The sequence below is a fragment of the Topomyia yanbarensis genome, chromosome 1 (assembly GCF_030247195.1).
Source record: "Topomyia yanbarensis strain Yona2022 chromosome 1, ASM3024719v1, whole genome shotgun sequence".
In the NCBI taxonomy this organism is placed as follows: Eukaryota; Metazoa; Arthropoda; class Insecta; order Diptera; family Culicidae; genus Topomyia; species Topomyia yanbarensis.
Window position 1 is genome coordinate 126,086,544 of NC_080670.1, and position 9,504 is coordinate 126,096,047.

Genomic DNA, 9,504 nt, shown 5'->3' on the forward strand with positions numbered 1-9,504 from the left:
GTTAAAACATTTACTTACAAATTATATTTTCAAAAATGCACCATATTTCAAAACCTGTAGGTTTTACAAAGTTGGAATCTTCAGAAGGTATATTTATAATTATCTGACATATAACTTTGCCGTTTACACCATCCTTCTATCTCGTTCCATTAAAAAGTTGATAACAGCGCCGCCCTAGCGACTGAATTCCGAACTAATATGAAACGATCGTGGATCAAAAGTTCAACATATAACAAATGATGCTTGGAGCAGCATCGAACAAGTATGGGCAGCGATAAAATTGGGAAATCTAACATTATATATATATATATATATATATATATATATATATATATATATATATATATATATATATATATATATATATATATATATATATATATATATATATATATATATATATATATATATATATATATATATATATATATATATATATATATATATATATATATATATATATATATATATATATATATATATATATATATATATATATATATATATATATATATATATATATATATATATATATATATATATATGTTTGGTTTATTTCGCGACTCTGCACTAGTTGATTCTCATTCTGAATCATTGACTTCTGTTGCTGCGATGGCGCAACCCACTGACGAAATCATGATTCTCGGCGATTTCAACCTTTCTACAATAAAGTGGCGTTCCATTCATAACGGATTTCTACAACCCGACCCAGACGAATCTGTTTTTCATCCTGGCAGCATTACTCTTCTGGATGGCTATAGCACGGCTACACTTCTGCAGATTAACAGCACAACGAACGAGAACGACCGGATTTTAGACCTATGCTTCGTTAATGCCAGAGATCAATCGCCGCATATTTCCACCGCCCTCGCCCCGCTAGTAAAGTACGTTCGCCACCATCCGCCTCTACATCTTACACTCCAAGACGTACCGCCTATGAACTTTTCGAGCCACGCGCCCACCGTGTGTTACAATTATAAGCGGGCCGACTACACAGCAACAAAATATGAAAATTAACTTAAGCGCATTTCAAAGTTTCGTAGAAAAAAAATATCATACAATTATATTTCAAGCGTAAATATACGCTATCAGTCATGCACATGAAAGGAATACTAAACGTCGTATAAATGTATAAGTTCCAATGGAAATTTATATCATAATGTCCGAGTATTTACACTATGCATTAAAAATTCAGTTAATACATTTTATTTAAACACGATATAGCGTAAACCTACTTTGACGTCTCAATGAAGGCAATGCTCACAAGTTCCACGGCAGCCATATTTAAGTTTCAGTCGTTTGTCTGCGATTTCGGAATGGTGCTAAAAATCAATTTTCATAAAATTATGAAACATTCATCAACCCACATCTCCTCCGGACAATCAATCTATTGCCCACTGCAGTGCCCGACTAGGAAGCCATTTGCTATCAATAGCCTTAGAATACATAAAATGTATCCGCATAGAGGTAGTTTCAGCACATCCGGTATTGTACAGTTTCCCGAAGAGATATCAGACTGCATCGAGGAATGTGAAGGAAATGTCGGGGAGCGGGGTTATGACAACTCATCTGTAGGGAAAGAAGCTCCACCAGAAGTTAACAGAGCAGAGTATGAAATGGAAACAGTAGGAGAAGACGGTGACCAACATACATTGAGCGCAGTGGTGAAAATATTGGAAAATTTATTTCTGAAAATTCCCTCCAAGCACCATGTCACAAATAGTACAACACAGGAAATCGTGGAAGCGATTAGCAAAGTTTGTCGCATACAGAAAAAAATCTTGCGCCATGATGAATATGGAAAATATTTCTATGTTTTATAAATCAAATTGCTAATTTATAATTTATAATTATTTGAAAGTATCACAGTGTTTGGAAACGAATTAACAGTTGTCGACATTCATGAACGGGAGCTTATGGAAATAAGTCAAACGGACAAAGAAAGCGAAAAGCTGGTCAGTTCAACAATCGAAGATTTCATTGATCGAGCCCCTTTGTCTTTGTTTTATGAGAATAATAAAACATATATCTTTATAAAGCGCTCGATACCACCGATTTAGGAACAAAATTCACTGTCATCAAAATGTCAACGCCATACAAAATATGCGATCCGTCACAATAAAGACATGTAGTATTTGCTAATGGGACCATCAACAGCTTAGTAGAAGAAGGTAATTATTCTTGCTAGACATTGTTTAGTCAAATGAATTATTCAATGATGTTTCAGCAACCAACAGATTCCAATGACCATTCCTGCACATCGTACTAGAAAGCGATGGGTACGAGTTATCCAGTGATATGACATTAACTGCATTCAACAAAGAACAGCTGATGTTGTTGGAGTTTGGAGAGTCTTGGACCCCTGAAGGATTTTACGCAATCAACGCACAAACATCGAGAAAAGAAGGTATATTATTGATCATTATATTTCTATTGTAATAATGGGCTATTTGATATATAATGAGAGCATTCTATCCACACCCGATATAAAAATCACTCTACTAGAAAATTATTACTCTGCAGGTATACCTAAAATATACACAATTTAGCCTTAGACTTTTCTATGAAAAATGGTCCTAGGTATCTAGAGGACAATTATGCGTAAAAAGATAGTAGAGGGTAATTACAAGTACACCAAAGTCATCATGGTGCAAGAGATGCATGATTATCTGATGCTTAAATAAACTCGGCAAGTCAATGATCAATTCACGTGAGCTCTTGATTTCCATGACGATTAAACATGCAAATCCCTGCTTTCAGCAATTACTTCAGTTTGAGCTGTAATGTTCCATGTCACCTGAATAACCGAAAAAATCGAAATCAAGTGAATTGATCCAGTATCCCGGTATGCATGCAATGGAAATCGGTTCGGAATGCTGAATAGATTTCAGCTCAAATATAACTTTTTTTAAATCAATCGGTTATTCCGCATTTCGAAATGCTGAATAGATTTCAGCTCAAACAACAAACTTTTTTTTAAATCAATCGGTTATTCCGCATTCCGAATTGATTTCCGAATGGCTTTCCAATAATGCTGAGGATTGCTGTTTTTCACTTATGCTCTGAATAGTAATCTGCAGAGCAAAAATTAACGCCAATTAATCAAAACATCAGTTTCAATCTGACGTTTCTTTAGTTTGGGACTGACATACACGCTCTCATTCAACTAACTCGAAACTGAGTAAAAAATAAAGATACTATCGAATCGAAATAGCCACACGTAAAAATAAAACAACCCAAAGAATAAGTTCTTTTAAGCTTTTGAGTTGTGCGTCGCTTTCGCACTTACCCGGTCAAACCATTCGGAATTTGATTCGGAATCCTGAATGGAGTCCGTATGGATTCCAAATCAAATGCAACAACCGATTCTGAGTCGGAATCGGTTGTTGCATTTGATTTGGAATCCATGATGACTCCATTCAGAAATAGAAACCGGTTCCGGAATGAGTTTAACTGGGTATTAGTGTTGTCAAAACAGTGGTTTAGCCAGAAATTCAGTTTGGTGGGGGTTTTGATAAAAGGGCTAAAACCTCTAAAATTGAAATAAAAAAGAATCAACAGCTTTCAAATCCGAATTCCAAAACCGTCATCTTCGAAGGTTCAAAAACTTCGAAGAATTTTTTTTAACATAAAACACTACTGTGAATAACAAATTACATTTTGCCTTTCTCAATAGAAAGGTATTGCAATTGCTCTGAAAACCGACTTTTTAACGGAGGCCCGGAGGGCCGGGTGACATATACCATTCGATTCAGTTCGTCGAGTTCGGCAAATGTCTGTGTGTGTATGTATGTGTGTATGTATGTATGTGTGTGTGTATGTGTGTGTGTATGTGACCAAAAATGTCACTCATTTTTCTCAGAGATGGCTGAACCGATTTTGACAAACTTATTCTCAAATGAAAGGTGCAACGTTCCCATAGGCTGCTATTGAATTTCTAATGGATCCGACTTCCGGTTCCGGAATTACAGGGTGATAAGTACGAACACGCAGAAAATGTCGATTTTAATAAATTCTGCAATGAATGTATAAAGGTGAAAAATTTTCCAAAATATGACCACAACTGCTTCGATTTGTAATATTAGGTCACTAACATCCATTCAAAGTCTATTTGGCCACATTGGCCACCATCCTCGGTTCCGGAAGCCCCGGCGGACGTATCTAAATTCAGAATAACAGTCACATCGGTTTCTCGGAGATGGCTAGACCGATTCGACTAAACTTGGCCTCAAATGAAAGGTATTGCGTCCCCGTAAATGGCTATTTAATTTCATCCCGATCCGACTTCCAGTTCCGGAGTTACAGGTTGTGGCGTGCGATCACATAGCAAATTGTGATTCAAACCGATACTCCGATGAAAGCAAAAGAGGTAAAAATTTCGCTAAAATGTCTCTCAAACAACTTAAATTTGCTGTTCTAGGTCACCGACGGCCAACCAAACTTTCGTTGACTACATTAACCACCATAGACGGTTCCGGAAGTGCCCGGGAAAAGCGGCCATCTTTCAAAATTTACGAACTCACATCAGTTTCCCGGAAATGGTTGGGCCAATTTTCACAAACTTAGTCCCAAATGATAGCTATAATATCCCCATAGATGTCTATAAAATTTCGTACGGATCGCTTATATGGTTCCGGAAATATAGACTAAACCGTCCGGTCACATATGAAATTCCCATATAAGCCGGAACTCAAATTTTTTTTCAAAGGGGGGACCACATGAAATTTCAGAAATCGAATTCGTATTTTTGATGCCATACATCTTTAAAATGCATGAAACGTCGAGATTTTATGTTATCTCGAAAAATTTTTTTTTTGTAAAAATCGACTTTTTGGGACTTTGCCGATTTCGCACCTTTTTGCCTTTCTCAATAGAAAGGTATTGCAATTGCTCTGAAAACCGACTTTTTAACGGAGGCCCGGAGGGCCGAGTGACATATACCATTCGATTCAGTTCGTCGAGTTCGGCAAATGTCTGTGTGTGTATGTATGTGTGTATGTATGTATGTGTGTGTATGTGTGTGTATGTGACCAAAAATGTCACTCATTTTTCTCAGAGATGGCTGAACCGATTTTGACAAACTTAGTCTCAAATGAAAGGTGCAACATTCCCATAGGCTGCTATTAAATTTATAATGGATCCGACTTCCGGTTCCGGAATTACAGGGTGATAAGTACGAACACGCAGAAAATGTCGATTTTAATAAATTCTGCAATGAATGTATAAAGGTGAAAAATTTTCCAAAATATGACCACAACTGCTTCGATTTGTAGTATTAGGTCACTAACATCCATTCAAAGTCTATTTGGCCACATTGGCCACCATCCTCGGTTCCGGAAGCCCCGGCGGAAGTATCTAAATTCAGAATAACAGTCACATCGGTTTCTCGGAGATGGCTAGACCGATTCGACTAAACTTGGCCTCAAATGAAAGGTATTGCGTCCCCGTAAATGGCTATTTAATTTCATCCCGATCCGACTTCCGGTTCCGGAGTTACAGGTTGTGGCGTGCGATCACATAGCAAATTGTGATTCAAACCGATACTCCGATGAAAGCAAAAAAAATTCGCTAAAATGTCTCTCAAACAACTTAAATTTGTTGTTCTAGGTCACCGACGGCCAACCAAACTTTCGTTGACTACATTGACCACCATAGACGGTTCCGGAAGTGCCCGGGAAAAGCGGCCATCTTTCAAAATTTACGAACTCACATCAGTTTCCCTGAAATGGTTGGGCCGATTTTCACAAACTTAGTTCCAAATGATAGCTATAATATCCCATCAGATGTCTATAAAATTTCGTACGGATCGCTTATATGGGTCCGGCAATATAGACTAAATCGTCCGGTCACATATGAAATTCCCATATAAGCCAGAACTCAAATTTTTTTTCAAAGGGGGGACCCCATGAAATTTCAGAAATCGAATTCGTATTTTTGATGCCAAACATCTTTAAAATGCATGAAACGTCCAGATTTTATGTTATCTCGAAAAAATTTTTTTTTGTAAAAATCGACTTTTTGGGACTTTGCCGATTTCGCACCTTTTTTCAGTTCAATATTACCGTGGCTGTTTTTTTTCAAAATTTTGGAACTCGAACTCTTTTAATGAATATAAACAACGCACACATTCTCGTGATTCATGATTGAGAAAGGCACAATTGCACCGCTAGGTGGATTAAAATAGGTTTTTTTAAATAAAATCGCAATACTTGTTCTGCTTGTTTGCATTATATGACGTCATGCTCGTTTGGCTCTGGATTTTGACAGTTTTTTGGCTCGATAAAAGTATCTTCGCTGGTCTATTGCTACCCGGTCAGCAAGGCAAGCAGAAAGTTAGCAAAAGTTGAGTAAAGCGAAATTGATGCTGGCAAAGTTTCAGCGAGCATTTTGCGCGATTTGTGCGAGAATCCTGGCAACGAATTCGCTCAAATGCAACAACCGTTTCTGACATAAGCGGTTAAACCAATCAATGCTGCTCACTTTTATCCAGAATCCAGTCAGAAATGTAGGGCCAAGATCTCTTTACGCTTCCTGCCACATCTTTGTAAGATGTTTTGCTCGATTCGTGCTAAATTCTACCAGGTAGGAATTGCCAGGATCTTTGCACAGTTTATGTCCCAGTTATGCCAGGGTTTTGCTCGGTTTCTGTCAAAATTTGCCAGAAAACGCGAGCGAAAACGAGTTTGCCCTAGCTCAACTAACCCGACAGGATACGCGTAGAAATCTGACAGGGCTGTCTAACCAAAACTTACAGAAATCTAGCAGAGCGGTCTCTGCCAGAAAATTTGCTCACTGGGTATAAGTGTCTATAATTTACACTGTAAATGTAATTGTAAACAGCTTTAACGTGTATTTACACTGGAAAGGACTGACAGTGACATATAACATTGACAGTTGTCGTAACTCTTCAAGCTTCCTTCTTTACGCTCTGAGTTACATCAATACATTAAACAAAAAAAAGTTTAATTTTCTGTCGCGTTTGATTTACATTAAACTACTCGAATCTTTAGTTACACTTAAATGTGAGAATTCGGCAAAACTGCAATTTATACAAATTAGGTATGCTGTCCGATAACTAGGATGTTTCTTCGTTCCGTTCTGTGATTCTGTCCTAGGATTTACCTTTGCTTATGCTGAATTACCATTTTATCGAACATGCGGAATTTTTTAAAAGCAAAGGATTGCAAAGCAATAATCAACTGTAGGTAATCTGTTTATCGACTACGCAAATGAGATATAAACGATAATGGTACTGTCGTGCAACTGCAGTGTTTGTGGATGTGATGCTTCATTGCGATGGATTTAAATGTGTCTTCAAATTATTACCAACTCCAGAACAATTACCAGCTCGTGGAGTAATCGGAATTACCATTTTATTAAGGCACAGCTGCCAGTCTATTTCCTGGATTGGTTGGTTGACCGCAAATAGACATTGCTGCTAGTTTTACGCGCAGTAAGAGACACGGTGGTTCCGACTGCGATGAGATGCATTTGCTACTCGGCTTGTGAACCCTTGGAACATATTGAACACCCTTTTTTTACAAAATTCCTTTTCATGCCTTCAGACATTTTACTAGGGAAAAGGTTCATCGTAACTACCTCATCGTTACACAACTCATTATAATCAGAATTCCTTGTTGTTCTTAGGAGATAAGAACAATTTTTTTCACCTATGTTGTAACGTAGTTAATCCGGCTATGCTCTTCAAAAGGATTAGAACGAATGCACCCCGGGTTGTTTTCGACCAGAAAGTATAAGTTGATCTCAACCGCGGAGAACCTATCATTACGGTATGGGCTATAGGTTCCTGTGGAATAGGGGATAAATCGGTGCCATGAGAGTGGGTTGATATTGTCTGCTGGGTGGTGGTAACCCTTTGAGGATTAGTGGGTGCTGCTCCGAGTAGGTTGAAAATTGCCGGATTTTATGTAGATGGAGCTTGCACGTTGTTAGATTCGTCTACTTTTCCCTAGTCTAGATTTCGACATCTAACATGTAAAAACTTCGATGTTATAATTAGTCTATCTATAACCGCAACAGAGTAGTGTTACAAAAAACGTGCAATAGAGAAAATGACATATTTTCTTAACCTTCCGACAGTCGCGCTAGTGCACTAAGTGCACTAGGGTTCATGCGATAACTGAAACACTCGATTCGATTTTTCATTGCACTCAAATACGAGGATTTCGCCATTTTCAATCCTTTTATATTGATGTCAATTTATGCGCATTCCATCGATTGAAGACCGAGTAAATAATGAAGTAGTGCCACACTTTTCGCAATAGGGCTAAAACAGGCTCTTTACCCTACTTAATTTTGTATGAGTTATGTAAAACTTCACATGTTCTTCGAATTTGTCATTAATAATCGCACTCAATGAAAATTTTTCTCTGTGTGATATAATACTAAAATTAAACCGCAGTACACATACATCTTTCATCGAAGTTTGAGAATAAAACATGAAAAAATGAAAAAAATACAGATATTAATTAAATTTACAATTGCAGATTGGAACACGCCTTGAAGAGATTCAGTTGGATTCGGCTGGACCATTACCGGTGTCTGTGGGTAAGGTTCAATTACTTAATGCATATACTGCTGCTATACGCACAATTGTCCTATGTGTATGAGATTACATATACACATGGGACAATTATGCGCAATGATAGAAAAGCACCCTTTTACGTTTTACGTCTTTTCGAACAGGCTTTAGTTTTTTCATTTAAAATTGATATTTGAAATTTATTGTATTTCTTTAAAAAACAACATTAGTCTTATGGACGTATTTATTTATTTACAGATATAGGACAAAACACTTCAATGTATTACGTTTTTGCTGATCAGGCTCGTCTCTCCGAAGGCACTGCTGATATCATTAATGCCATTCAAGATCTTATGTGTGCACATTTTGTACACAGTTTCAAGTATGTGAAATCAGCATCCAAGTTTCTGGAGCTTTTGCAGCAGTATTTCCTGAAAGTAATCCCCTGGATCCAAATCAAATATTTATAGAGTAGGCAATTAACAGTGCATTGTACAAAAAACTATAGAACAATTATCGAAACAAGGTTTAAAATAGAACTATTATAGAAGATCAATCGAAATCGAGTTGATATTTGAAAGGTAAAATTTCGACAGAGTAGAAGCATTATAGATTAAGCCAATTTCAGGATGCTCGTAAACCACATTTGCAATTAGCATTTGTAGTTTCTGCATTGTTCTATTAGCTTTCTTCGTGCAAATGGAATTATATTTTCTAATAATATCAAATGGATTTGATTTAGTTAATCATTTTGAAACTCATTAATCAAAACATTCATGTATATAGATCCATACATGCCATTTATTTAAGTGGTTAGAATAATAAAAATATTAAATGAAACAAAAACTTGTTTCTTTTACTGTTTCTGCGCGCATTGCATTAAATATACATAATTGTTTGCAATTTTCTACAAACGCATAAACTTACACGACGGTTGAAAATTCACTCACGACGAGTAAACT

General features: G+C 36.8%; 1 long non-coding RNA gene across 1 annotated transcript; it reads left to right on the forward strand.

Annotated features, from left to right (window-relative positions):
• Positions 1 to 1,963: 1,963 nt before the first annotated feature.
• Positions 1,964 to 9,265, forward strand: LOC131685763 (uncharacterized). The gene is made up of 4 exons (XR_009304870.1): positions 1,964 to 2,171; positions 2,228 to 2,407; positions 8,508 to 8,568; positions 8,801 to 9,265. It is a non-coding gene; the product is annotated as an uncharacterized LOC131685763 (long non-coding RNA).
• Positions 9,266 to 9,504: the final 239 nt, after the last annotated feature.